Source organism: Lissotriton vulgaris, chromosome 3_1 (assembly GCF_964263255.1).
Source record: "Lissotriton vulgaris chromosome 3_1, aLisVul1.2, whole genome shotgun sequence".
Classification (NCBI taxonomy): Eukaryota; Metazoa; Chordata; class Amphibia; order Caudata; family Salamandridae; genus Lissotriton; species Lissotriton vulgaris.
The window spans coordinates 1385951721-1385966587 of record NC_141689.1 but is presented as its reverse complement, the minus strand read 5'-3'; the positions used below and the strand labels follow the sequence as shown (position 1 = coordinate 1385966587).

At 45.0% G+C, this 14867-nt stretch overlaps 1 pseudogene; it reads left to right on the top strand.

Moving 5' to 3' along the window:
- The first annotated feature begins 13398 nt into the window (after nucleotides 1–13398).
- Nucleotides 13399–14402, top strand: LOC147727943 (tRNA-splicing ligase complex subunit RTRAF-like; annotated as a pseudogene).
- The last annotated feature ends 465 nt before the right edge of the window (nucleotides 14403–14867 follow it).

Below are 14867 nucleotides of genomic sequence, written 5' to 3'. Positions count from 1 at the left end.
TTTAGTTCAGATACTCTGTCCATCACCACCCACTTTTCTGAATCGTTTTGTCCACCATAAGCGTGGAAGGGTATACTCAGATGTGAGTCCCTTGCTCACTGTACCATCAGGATTCAAGCAAGCCGGGCCGAAGACGGCTGTAATACCAGAAACCGGTCCCCGGAAGCTTGTTTCCTTTCCAGTATAAGAATTGGCTTGGTAGTTTGGTCTGCCCTGTTTCCATGATGCACTGGGCCAGGGACAGACTAATTTGCATGTAGCCAGGTTCTGAGCTGGGATGGTGCAGTGAGCTAAAAAACGGTGATGGATCAAGCCCTGATCTGTTGACTGGGTATGAGTGTTCTGTTTAATTCAGATACTCTGTCCATCACCACCCCCTTTTCTGAATCGTTTTGTCCACCATAAGCGTGGAAGGGTATACTCAGATGTGAGTCCCTTGCTCACTGCACCATCAGGATTCAAGCAAGCCGGGCCGAAGACGGCTGTAATGCCAGAAACCGGTCCCCGGAAGCTTGTTTCCTTTCCAGTATAAGAATTGGCTTGGTAGTTTGGTCTGCCCTGTTCCCATGATGCACTGGGCCAGGGACAGACTAATTTGCATGTAGCCAGGTTCTGAGCTGGGATGGTGCAGTGAGCTAAAAACAGTGGTGGATCAAGCCCTGATCTGTTGACTGGGTACGAGTGTTCTGTTTAATTCAGATACTCTGTCCAGCACCACCCCCTTTTCTGAATTGTTTTGTCCACCTCAAGCGTGGAAGGGTATACTCAGATGGGAGTCCCTTGCTCACTGCACCATCAGGATTCAAGCAAGCCGGGCCGAAGACAGCTGTAATGCCAGAAACCGGTCCCCGGAAGCTTGTTTCTTTTCCAGTAAAAGAGTTGGCTTGGTAGTTTGGTCTGCCCTGTTCCCATGATGCACTGGGCCAGGGACAGACTAATTTGCATATAGCCAGGTTCTGAGCTGGGATGGTGCAGTGAGCTAAAAAACGGTGATGGATCAAGCCCTGATCTGTTGACTGGGTACGAGTGTTCTGCTTAATTCAGATGCTCTGTCCATCACCACCCCCTTTTCTGAATCATTTTGTCCACCATAAGCGTGGAAGGGTATGCTCAGACATGAGTCCCTTGCTCACTGCACCATCAGGATTCAAGCAAGCCGGGCCGAAGACGGCTGTAATGCCAGAAACCGGTCCCCGGAAGCTTATTTCCTTTCCAGTAAAAGAATTGGTTTGGTAGTTTGGTCTGCCCTGTTCCCATGATGCACTGGGCCAGGGACAGACTAATTTGCATGTAGCAAGGTTCTGAGCTGGGATGGTGCAGTGATCTAAAAAACGGTGATGGATCAAGCCCTGATCTGTTGACTGGGTACGAGTGTTCTGTTTAGTTCAGATACTCTGTCCATCACCACCCACTTTTCTGAATCGTTTTGTCCACCATAAGCGTGGAAGGGTATACTCAGATGTGAGTCCCTTGCTCACTGTACCATCAGGATTCAAGCAAGCCGGGCCGAAGACGGCTGTAATACCAGAAACCGGTCCCCGGAAGCTTGTTTCCTTTCTAGTATAAGAATTGGCTTGGTAGTTTGGTCTGCCCTGTTTCCATGATGCACTGGGCCAGGGACAGACTAATTTGCATGCAGCCAGGTTCTGAGCTGGGATGGTGCAGTGAGCTAAAAAACGGTGATGGATCAAGCCCTGATCTGTTGACTGGGTAGTAGTGTTCTGCTTAATTCAAATGCTCTGTCCATCACCACCCCCTTTTCTGAATCGTTTTGTCCACCATAAGCTTGGAAGGGTATGCTCAGACATGAGTCCCTTGCTCACTGCACCATCAGGATTCAAGCAAGCCGGGCCGAAGACGGCTGTAATGCCAGAAACCGGTCCCCGGAAGCTTGTTTCATTTCCAGTAAAAGAATTGGCTTGGTAGTTTGGTCTGCCCTGTTCCCATGATGCACTGGGCCAGGGACAGACTAATTTGCATGTAGCCAGGTTCTGAGCTGGGATGGTGCAGTGAGCTAAAAAACGGTGATGGATCAAGCCCTGATCTGTTGACTGGGTACGAGTGTTCTGCTTAATTCAGATGCTCTGTCCATCACCACCCCCTTTTCTTAATCATTTTGTCCACCATAAGCGTGGAAGGGTATGCTCAGACATGAGTCCCTTGCTCACTGCACCATCAGGATTCAAGCAAGCCGGGCCGAAGACGGCTGTAATGCCAGAAACCGGTCCCTGGAAGCTTGTTTCTTTTCCAGTAAAAGAGTTGGCTTGGTAGTTTGGTCTGCCCTGTTCCCATGATGCACCGGGCCAGGGACAGACTAATTTGCATGTAGCCAGGTTCTGAGCTGGGATGGTGCAGTGAGCTAAAAAACGGTGATGGATCAAGCCCTGATCTGTTGACTGGGTACAAGTGTTCTGCTTAATTCAGATGCTCTGTCCATCACCACCCCCTTTTCTGAATCATTTTGTCCACCATAAGCGTGGAAGGGTATGCTCAGACATGAGTCCCTTGCTCACTGCACCATCAGGATTCAAGCAAGCCGGGCCGAAGACGGCTGTAATGCCAGAAACCGGTCCCCGGAAGCTTATTTCCTTTCTAGTAAAAGAATTGGCTTGGTAGTTTGGTCTGCCCTGTTCCCATGATGCACTGGGCCAGGGACAGACTAATTTGCATGTAGCCAGGTTCTGAGCTGGGATGGTGCAGTGAGCTAAAAAACGGTGATGGATCAAGCCCTGACCTGTTGACTGGGTACGAGTGTTCTGCTTAATTCAGATGCTCTGTCCATCACCACCCCCTTTTCTGAATCGTTTTGTCCACCATAAGCTTGGAAGGGTATACTCAGACATGAGTCCCTTGCTCACTGCACCATCAGGATTCAAGCAAGCCGGGCCGAAGACGGCTGCAATGCCAGAAACCGGTCCCCGGAAGCTTGTTTCCTTTCCAGTAAAAGAATTGGCTTGGTAGTTTGGTCTGCCCTGTTCCCATGATGCACTGGCCCAGGGACAGACTAATTTGCATGTAGCCAGGTTCTGAGCTGGGATGGTGCAGTGAGCTAAAAAACGGTGATGGATCAAGCCCTGATCTGTTGACTGGGTACGAGTGATCTGCTTAATTCAGATGCTCTGTCTATCACCACCCCCTTTTCTGAATCGTTTTGTCCACCATAAGCGTGGAAGGGTATGCTCAGACATGAGTCCCTTGCTCACTGCACCATCAGGATTCAAGCAAGCCGGGCCGAAGACGGCTGCAATGCCAGAAACCGGTCCCCGGAAGCTTGTTTCCTTTCCAGTAAAAGAATTGGCTTGGTAGTTTGGTCTGCCCTGTTCCCATGATGCACTGGCCCAGGGACAGACTAATTTGCATGTAGCCAGGTTCTGAGCTGGGATGGTGCAGTGAGCTAAAAAACGGTGATGGATCAAGCCCTGATCTGTTGACTGGGTACGAGTGATCTGCTTAATTCAGATGCTCTGTCTATCACCACCCCCTTTTCTGAATCGTTTTGTCCACCATAAGCGTGGAAGGGTATGCTCAGACATGAGTCCCTTGCTCACTGCACCATCAGGATTCAAACAAGCCAGGCCGAAGACGGCTGTAATGCTAGAAACCGGTCCCCGGAAGCTTGTTTCCTTTCCAGTGAAAGAATTGGCTTGGTAGTTTGGTCTGCCCTGTTCCCATGATGCACTGGGCCAGGGACAGACTAATGTGCATGTAGCCAGGTTCTGAGCTGGGATGGTGCAGTGAGCTAAAAAACGGTGATGGATCAAGCCCTGATCTGTTGACTGGGTACAAGTGTTCTGCTTAATTCAGATGCTCTGTCCATCACCACCCCCTTTTCTGAATCATTTTGTCCACCATAAGCGTGGAAGGGTATCCTCAGACATGAGTCCCTTGCTCACTGCACCATCAGGATTCAAGCAAGCCGGGCCGAAGATGGCTGTAATGCCAGAAACCAGAAGCTCCCCTTGTGGAAAAGCAATCTGCTTAATTGCAGCCAGAGCAGGTTTTCCTGCTCTGGCTGCTTCTCGCTTTGATGAAGCAAACACCCTGGGACATTGCATGAGCCGGCCCTGGGTGGTGGCGGTCCCCAGAGCCGTCAAGGGCTCCAGGAGGGGGGCCGCATGGCCGCCCTCCCTCTATTTTCAAAGCCCCAGGGAGGTGGTGGTGGCCGGGGCTTTGGGGGCCTGCGAGCCCCCCTGCATATTTAATTAAAGCCCCGGGGGCGGTCCCCGGGGCTTAGGAGGGCCTCGGTTGCCCCCACTGATTACAAAACAAGCCCTGGGGAGGTGGCGGTCCCCAGGGCTGCGGAAGGACTGTGTGCCCTCCCGCACCTAAGTTAGATAGCCCTGGGGAGGTGGCGGTCCCCACAATATAATTATAGGATTGCCACCAGGACCTGGCCCACCCTTTGGCTCATTTAAATACAGTGGGGGAGCCCCAGCTCCATTTAAAAGTCTGGATTTACGCACCCAGCGCACATTCGGACGTTTAGAAAACAAAATATTGTTTTTGTGCCTTGGGTCCTTGTGGGATCACCTGAGCAGTCCTGGGGGTTTAGGGAGTGTCTACTCTGCCCCCTTTTCTTCTTTTTTAATCTTTTGTCTATTGTTTTCTTGTGACTTGGTTCTACTGAGTCACAAGATGGTGGCCAACACTTCCTGTTTTAGAGTGTTGGCAGCCAATCACAGTGAAGATCGTGGTCGGGGGGTTCACGAACCCACCGCTGCCTCAGATATTGAAACTTTTAATTTTTGAATTTCTCAGCAACTACTGAACGTATTTACACCATTTAAAAAAACGATTGCTTTCTGAACCAAGCTCGACCTTTTTGCCAAATTTGGTGTAATTCCGTACAGCAGTTCGGGCTGTAGCCTTGGCTAACGTTTCCTATGGGAAATTGATTTTCAGACATTTGTTTTTAGTTTCCCAACAACTACTGAATAGATTTACACAATTTAAAAAAAAGGTTGCTTTCTAAACCAAGCGCTACCTTTTTGCCAAATTTGGTGTAATTCCGTTCAGCAGTTCGGGCTGTAGCCTGTAATAAAATTTCCTACGGAAATTAACATGGAGAAAACACTTTTTGGGACTCACCTTTTTTCTCAGCCCCCACTTGACGAATCACCCCCAACTTTCAGAATGGGAGCAAACCTGGATAGACTTTTTTTGGAGAAATTTGCGTAGATTTGTCAAACAACGCCAAAGTTATTAGCAAATCTAAAAACTATTTTCCTGTGGAAACTAGGATCTAACTATAACTACCTACTGGCGACAGGTAGGTAGGTAGTATATATATATATATATATATTACCTACTGGCGGTCGCCAGTAGGTAGTTATAGTTAGGATTTTTTTCAATGTTAAATCTCAAAATTCTATCTGGAATAACTTTGGTGCCGGTTGACGAATCTGCCTGAAAATTGCCTCAAAATGGCCTCCTCGAGGTCCGGTCCTTCCCTGAAAGTTTGGGGGGATGCGTCAAGCGGGGGCCGAGATAAAAGGGAGGTCCCAAAACACGTTTTCCCCATGTTAATTTCCATAGGGCGGTCGACCTCACTTTTAGCCCGAACGGCTGAATGGATTTACACTAAATTTGGCAAAATTGTAGGGACTGGTAGCCCGATGTGCCTTTGCTATGTCTCAAGATATGTGCTACAGTGGATTTTGAGTAATTTAGGTTCAAAAAAATATATATATCTAAAAGCGCGCCCCGGTACGCGCCCCGGGGAGCGCTCCGGGCGCGACACGCGACTTGCGCGCAGAAAGCTGATTGGTTCTTGGGTGTCTGTAAACATTCGAAACAGTCCGGAGCGGCCGCCATCTTGTGTCTCGGTAGGATCGAGACACAAGAGGTGGCCAAAACAAAGGGGTAATTGACCATAAGGGGGCAGGGTAGACCGCCCCTGACCCCCTAGGTTTGATGTGGAGGCTATAAAAGGGTCCCGCTGGGCAAAAAAAAAAAAAAAGAAATTCGATTTGTGCGGGTGGAGCGCCCGGTACGCGCACCGGGGAGCGCACCGGGGAGCGCACCAGGGAAAAAAGAGAATGGCAGAGTTTAAAAATGTAAGTCATTTTATATAAATGGGAGGTAGTTCTGAAAAGAACTGTTTCTTTTCTTTTTGTTGTTTTATATTTTTTTATGTTTTTTTGAACATTTTTTTGGGGGGATTTTCAGAACAATTTTATATATTTTTTGTAGTTTTTCTGGGGTGAAACAAAAGACAGGGAATTGCAAACAGCTCAACTGGAGCAAAAAAATAGAAAAAAATTAAGGTTGCTTGCTGCAGTGATGGTTGTCTGCAGCTCGATTAAGTAAAGTGATGCTCTGCTCACCATAAGATATAGTTTTGTTGCAATATATGCAAACAAATTTAAATTTGGAAAACTTAGTTTGAACATTAGGGACCATCTCCCTAGCCTCTGCACCCGATGGAGTGGGTTGGTTGGAGGTGCCTGAAGTTGAAGGATGGGGAGAGTTCTTGCTCAGTTGTCTGACTTCTGCTCTTGAGTAATTGTTTGGGTGCTTCCTCTGCATGTGCCTTATCATCGTGTGGTTCCCAAACGAATATTTCCTGTTTGGGTTCCCTCTTGACAGTTCTTGGTCACAGATGAGGCAAGTCACCTTTGCTGCATTTACTTTTTGGCACCCCTTGGCATTTTGAAAAACTCCCAAATAAAATGTTCTTTGGGTTTGTATGGGGGAGGGTCCTCAGGCAGATATTGCCTCTCCTCCTGCTCCTCTTTATCCTCCTTTTCTTCATGACCACCAATGTGGTCTTGTGGTGGTCTTTGTGGTGGTGGTGGAGGTGGTGGTGGTCCAGATGCACCTGCAGCTGCTACTACTGAAGCCATTTTTCACAGTCTTCTTCACTCAAACAACAAAGTGAAAATGAGGAAAAAAGTGGGGTCTTTCATCATTTGGAAAAGAAAACTGTTGTGAACCAATCAAAAGTGTTATTTTCAGGTCACATGACCCGACGCGCTTACGCTACACGCCCCGGGGCGTGTCCCGGGGCCCGAACAGGGGCGTGTCGCGTAAATGATCCGGGTGCATTTACGCCGTGCGTATCACGCGGACATGGCTACGCGATACGTCACGATCATGTTTTCGTTCGCGACATTGGCGCTAACTGGACGCTTCCCGGTTCGTGCACCGGGGCGCTTCAAACGAGTACGCTCTCCGGGGCGCTCACCCGGGCGCGCACCGGGAGCGCTCCAAGGCAGAAAATAAAATAAAAATAATAATAATTAAAAAAAGAAATGGGAAAAATTGTAGGGACTGGTAGCCCGATGTGCCTTTGCTATACTCAAGTGTTTTTTACGAAAATTAACTTTCAAAAAAATATATATTGTGCTACATTGGGCTATATATATGTCAGAGACCAAATGTAGCCCAAATGTAGCCCAATGTAGCCCTAAGATGGCCACCAGAGTCAAAAAAAAACAAATGTAGCCCAAATATCAGCCATATGTAGCCCAACTATAGCCCAATGATAGAATGTACCTGAGTGTTCTAAAGAACAACTAGAGCAACTAGAGCGTTAAGAGACTTACTTATAAAGTGAGACTTATAGTTAGGAATTAGCATTTAAAAAACCTATGAAATTCACTGAAAAAACCATAGGTTTCACACCAGTTATAGTTAGGAATTAGCATTTAAAAAACCTATTAAAGTCACTGAAAAAACCATAGGTTTCACACCAGTTATAGTTACCTGGAAATTTTACTGACATAAAACCATTGAAATTCACACATTATAATTAGTTGGACTCACTATAACTTGCGCGCCTGCAATGCACTGCTGATGATGTCACATATTACATCACTCATGACATGGTCAGTGACATCACTCATGACATCACTTCATATATCTAGTGAATCAACTATTCACACATCTTTGGGCAGTCACACACCCCCCACCGAACCACACACACATCCACTCTCCCATACAAATACTCAGTTAACTAATCAATAACTAATATAGACTTTCACATAGCTAGTAACTAACTGGAGAACCAGTTTACACAACAACTGACAAAGTGTTACAGATATTCAAACAGTTTAGTCACTATCCACTATATTTAGTGAGACACTATAAATTGGTCAAGTAAACAGTCAATTACACTGCTACTAAATCCTCCATCCAAATATTTATTTTTATATATCCACTCATTCTTCAATGCAAATTGCTATATATATAATACATATTTAAATAACGAAGCAAACCACATCAACTGGATGATGTCATCCTATGGAGACTGAACACTGGGAAGGAATCGAAGGTCAAAAGTCGCAGACCACCTGCCGGGCCACTGCACTGCAGTCAACTCCAGGTCCGGGGCAGGTCTGATGCAGGTCCAAGTCCGATATTGAGGAGAGGCAGGGGAAAGCGGGGGAAGCGAGGGGGAGGCCCACCAGCTGCTGGCTTGCTGGCTTGATGACTTGCTGGAACCCAGTCCACCTCCTTACCCGCAGCCTCCACGCAAATACCGCAACACCGCCCTCCGACAGGATCAGCCACAGGATCCACTCTCTGCAAGCTGCAATCGGCGAAGGATGGCTCCCAATACTTCGAGAGAGGGCCGCGTCCCGCCGCGGAAGCAGCTCAGCAGCAGCTCAGCTCAGCAACCCAGGTGAAACCAGGCGGGCCTGATGTGGATCTAATGCCCCGGGCCGGTACCTGCTCTGAGTACCTGCTCCGAGTCACCCTGTAATGTTTTCAAACCCCCGGCCCCTGGCCCCTGCCCCGGCACGGCTCGCGGCCCGCAGAGCTCAAGGGGGGGACTCACGGGGGCACACGGGGGGAGTACAAAAACCACCGGAGAGCAGTACGGCACCCGGCACACAGCACTTCTGGCGTCTTCTGGCGTCTGTCGTCCCTTTGATAAGAACAAGATTTAGCATGCTTATCTCTACGGTGCCCCTATAGAGCTCACACTCCCCCCGATCACTAGATCAGTTCTGGTGGCTTGGCGCTCTGCCCTCCGGCACACTCGTTGGGATAGACGAGTTACTCAACACACACCCCTTTGGCAGGGCACATGGCTCCGAGAGATGTCCTCCCTTATGGGCTTCCGGTCCTGGGACCACGTTGGGATCTCTCTCCTTGGGGATGTTTGGGTGGGAGATCACGTTCGGACCTTTAGCGACTTACAAAAGCGTCATTCTCTCCACAGCTCCCAATTCTTTCGCTACCTCCAACTCTGCCACACACTCACGGCACATATCCCTCCCGGTACATCACTACCCAAATTCAGCCCATTAGAGGCGCAGGTACTTATGGGAGACCTGGGGCGGGGAGGGGTCTCAAGTATATACCGATCTCTGATCAACAACACCCCTACCAACCTTGACATAGTCGGAGCCCGCTGGGAGGGATGGGTGGGTCCCTTGGAAGAAGCGGATTGGCGGGACGCCCTGATGGCCCCCAAAACCCTTACGACCTCCTCCAAGCTTCGCCTCATCCAACTATACTACCTCCACGCAACCTTCCTCACCCCAGTAGGCATGATTGCGCCCTTCCCCTGATTGTGCTTGCTGTGGCCAGACCCCAGCAGATTATATTCATATGGTGTGGACCTGCCTGGCACTTGCTTCGTTTTGGTCTAGTATAGAAGCGGAGCTCACCCAGACCCTAGGCTGGCAGGTTCCTCCCGACCCCATGTGACTGCTCCTCAGTGTCTGGCTTAGACGGATCGAGAGCCGATAAGCTCTTTTTGGGCACGGCTCTTGCAGTTGCCAAATGTGACATAGCGGCGGCATGGGCAAACATCAGACCCCCTACCCTGGGGAAGTGGCAACGAGGGGTAGATTGGTGCGCTGCCCAAGAAGAACCCCTGTTCGAGGCCCAGGGGGGTCCGAGAAAGTTCCAGAGGATATGGGGCAAGTGGTTGAATTTGTTTCCTTTTTAATGTTCTTGCTGCCCTCTAAATGTAGAAGTACATGTTGCCTTATATACGGACAGAGGAGGCTGTGCCATCATTCCTTAGAGCTGGATTACGTTGTTTGCTGCACATGGATATTGTGTATTCATGCTGACAAGTGCTGGATTTTGTTCTGTTGCATATATGAAATGCTAATAAAATTTGATTATCAAAAAAAAAGAACACGATTTAAAGGCCTGTTTAGATCATGCTTGCAGAAGAATACAGTAAACAAGGTTTGGGCAATGGGACGGATAAACTCAAGCTGGAAAGTCTAAAGCAAATAAATGCAGCAAAACAGAAAGCTAGAAAATGAGAGTTACAAACCACAAAGCCAATGGCTAGCAACAAGCAGAATGCATTCTTAGGTCTACTTTCTGAATGTCCCCAAGATGTCTTTAGCAAACAAGACAGCTGTGTTGAATTAGATAGTGCTCAGGATTGTTGGCTATGTAAATAAGAGGCCCTTAATAATTGAAGTTGAGCAATATTTTGGATCACATTTGGGGTCAGTGAAATTTATTGTGGTGGGGGCTTGTGTCTCCTACTGGGATTGGTATATGGAGGAAATAAGATGTTAAATGGAATTATTCGAGAGATAAGGGATAAAGAGAGCTTTGAGGCATGATAATAATTCTAGGAATGATAAGTGGCATCTCAGGATGAGGATAATCTGTTACTAGTTATTTCATATTTTTCGTATTTATAGAGTGCACATTCCGCCCCGAAAGGGTGTCTGGCGCTAGACAGCAATCCAACCTAACTCCATGTGTCCTATAAACCAAATCAGCGAGGGAAAAGCCACATCTTCAGCGTCTCATCAAAAGTCAAAACCTCAAAGTCGAGCGGCAACAGAGATGATGGGCGTTCTAATGTAAAGCCACCAGATAGTTAAAAGTATGCCCACCAAGTGGATGTCTTAATTCACCTACATAGCATCAAAGCCTCATTAGCAGAGCAAAAAGTACGCACTGGCTCGAGAAAGACATTTCTACCATGGAGCCCCACTTGTACGATCTCATGAAGTTCTTTGTGTTCATGACAAAGTAGCTTAAAGATGGCAACAAATTAAGGGAATTTAAACAGGCTGAAACAGAGCTCCTTATGGGAAGATTGCAAATCAGTCTCACTGCTGAATGTGGAATCAATTGAAAGCGGGTAAACAAATACTCAGTCATTACAATATTCCCATCATTACCCTAATCTAATCTACTCACAAGTCTAGATGAGAAATGTAAAGTAAAAGTAATTTCGAAAAACTAGAGGGTGTATTTGTGGAGTATCAGAACACATATATGATTGTGAATGGGGTCCAATAATTAGGTCTGTGGTATTCATATGAATGCACTATGTACAAAGACGTTATAAAGAGGACTTATTTTGTATATTGTAGCTACATCAACAATGAAATGTCAAGTAACCATAGCTGAAATAATTTTTACTGATCCAGACGATGGCTCAAAATGAGTTGGCCAAAAATGTGGATCCTTAGTCGATGAACCTGAAAACTAGTATGAATAGGTTGCTTGCTTGTCTCAGTTTACATTGATTTTTATTGCTTGTGATGTATCTAATGAATTGTGATGTATACAATGAATTGTTCAATAGATTGGAGATGTTTGAAACAATGTATTGTTGATGATTAAAATCATATTTGTTTGATATTGATTATAATAAAATAAGTTATATTATGAGTTTGGGTAACCTGTCCATGTGAGATAAGTGTCACAAGGATGATTGGGTTAGCAGGAGTAGACAGACATATAGATTCCAATGATTTAAATTTACTCATGTCTTTAAACAGCTATCTAGTGATCTGTCACAAAAATCCAGGAAGAATTTGCAGTTCCAGCTACTAAATGTATCACTCATGAAATGATAGGTACAAAGTGTAGGTCTTTTACCTTTAACCAGTAACAGTTTAAACATGAAATCCTCAGTTATTCAAACCAACTAAAAATGGCTCTTGATAGTCGCACTTATAGACAATTACAATACTCATATCATTATAATAAATGTTTGTTTCCCTCCATCACTTATAAAGGTAAAATGCGAATATTTCTTATCCCTAGATGAACTGGTAAGGGCCTTGAAGTCCCAGGAAAGAAGATTTATTTTTCTGACTGTTAATTTAAACCAATAGATATTTCCTTGAAATAATCTAGTTCTATTGAAGAATTGACTGACTTCCACTATCACATTCAAATGCCATCACCACCAGTTCTAAAAGCACTTTTCCGCAACCAGTCGTCAAATATATATCTTAGTAACTGACCTCAGTATTCAATCATTAAGCAAAAGATTTGCAATTGACTAACCAGCCAATAATACACTCTTATCTGAGACCGCGTGCAGATAATTGGATTATGCATTTATCCAATGCTCAACATTTCACATCTGCAACAACTTTGAAATTCAATCTCGAGAAGAGGGATCAAAATCCCCAGGTAATCACATTTAATTTCAACCACTAACAACATCAAACTAGTTCAACTGTATCCAACAAACCATACACCTTAATTAACAAGAAACAAATAAAGTGTAATGAGAATCTTAATGGTAAGAAACAAACACTATGGGAACTGGATTTTATATTGGATAGACTAACTTTTCCTTTATTTGACCTAAAAGAAATCCACTGGATATCAGAGTGAGGAGTACTTTTGTGTTTAACAATCATTTTTCTGACTTCTTACTCACCCCACTGAGAGACGCCCAGGATTAGCCATCACCCCAGGTTTAGAATTAATCTAATACGTAATATAAAACATCTTTATAGAAAGGAGCTAAGGTCCCTTCTAAAAATATGCCCTCCTCCAATCATAACTTGATGATCCAGAATGCCAGGATAACGATGTGAGGAAAGAGAACTGAAATAACTTGAAACAGTCAGAAATCTGCATGGATCAGATTAGTGGATGCTATAAAAAAAAATAACTACAAACTATTCTGGACCTTGATTGGCCATGGGACAGAGTCATATAGAAGACCAAAAGATTTTTTTCTTTGAAGTGACACCTGGGCATAGCATATGCGAGTCTCATATTGAACCCTGTCAATTGCATACGCCCACTCTTCATTTTCCATCACTGAAAAAGATATAATTTTGATAATATAAAAAGTCCCTACTCTAAGTCAACTGGTCCTAAAGATTTACCAATCAATATCATAAAAACTGACCTGACCCTGTGGAGCTTTCTATTGATTATTTTTTTTTCCTATGTTTTATCAACTGGGTAGAAACCAAGGTCATGGAAAGGGTCCAAAGTTCACCCAATCTATTAAAAGGCCTTAAATCTGATCCTAAGAAATATCAACATATAGCTCCATGTTACAAAGCAGTCAGGTTCTTTCGTGATTGTGTGTACAAGCTTCCTTTTCTACACAGAGGCCCTGGCCTCCAAGGCATCTCAAACCACCAAGCCCTCTGTTGCCTGTGTCTGTGGCCGGTCATTCCAGTACTCGGTCGGTTGCATACGACCATGTATCGCCAAAAGATCCAGGCTTTAGATTACTACAACCAATCGAGGTTCAACTGCAAAAATGAAAATGTATTTAGAAACTTCTTGGTGAGGCTCAAAGATCAGACACTACAAGATTAAACAATGAGGACATTTTCAAAAACATAAACAACAATGAATGGCCCAGTCATAATGAAAAGTATCCAAAGGATTTGAACTGTCCCTTCAAAATGCAGGAGCGACAGGAATCCATTGCCTAACTTCTTGGCTTGACCACCATTATTACCATTTGAATATGGTGATAATGCTTATAAATACAAAAACGCCAATGCTAATGCTGATAATGCACCAAGAAGCGTGGAGCCACTCATAAATTTAGATGTTAGTAATCCTGACCTCAAGGCAATGTGATGGACTTGGCTAATCTCCAGATTTAATGCCAGGATGACTACTTGAAAATGTTGAAGGTAATTTGAAACCGACTACTTCATAATGTTGATGGCAATTCGAAAACTTGTACAGGAATGTCTGAGTCAGGAATCTGTGAGAAAAGCACATCAGTCAAAAAAGAGCTTGCCTATTGCATTAGAAAGCACTTGCTTTGCATTGATACATGAGCAGTGCTTAATTTGAGCCGGTGGTTGCCGGTGCTCACACCAGCACTCTTCAGTGCTTGTGACAGTCTGCCACAAGGTTGCGCTTTCTGGCTAATTTAGAGATGACTACAACATCGGTTGATTATCAATTCTAAAAACATAAAAAATGACAATGTGTGATAGTTAGTAGTTCTATTGTTACAATCACTGGCAGCATAGCAGAGGCAATGTGTGGTGCATGCGGCAATGCCCTCCTGACGAGAACCCTACAAATTAAGCAATGTACAGTTGATGCTGCTCCTGATGAAGCTGCTCGAATTCTTCCATTACTCCACATTGAGAGCTCCAGATCTCCAAACAAGGATTAATGGAGCTATTGTAGTTTTTAAGGCAGAAACAGATTACAGACTTGGAAAAATTGGAAAATGAAAAAAGTTCATAACTTTAGCACATTCATCACTGTGTGTACTTTGTGCAATTTAGGTACTGAGTACCACTCTGGCATGTTGTTCAATCTATATGTGAATCAATATTTGCGTTTGTGTTTTCAAATGGCAACATTGTGCGTAAAACTGCGGATTGAAACTGTATTCTAACATCAAAATATTTCTTTCTGTATAGCTCTTGAAGATTGCGAAGAGAAGCTATTTACAAAATATTTACTTAACAAACTGGGCTAACTATTCAAGCCTAATCCCCTTCATCCACACAAATTTTGGTCTTGGTTTTTTGTGTGTTTTATATAGCACAAACTAGACTCGAAAATATCAGGTATCAGAGCTCTTTACATGAGCACCAGTTTCGTTACAGATGGACATATTCATTTTTGTTAGGCACAGGTAGATTAAGTGATTTGCCCAGAATCACAGGATGTTGAGCGTCGTTGTTGAGAAT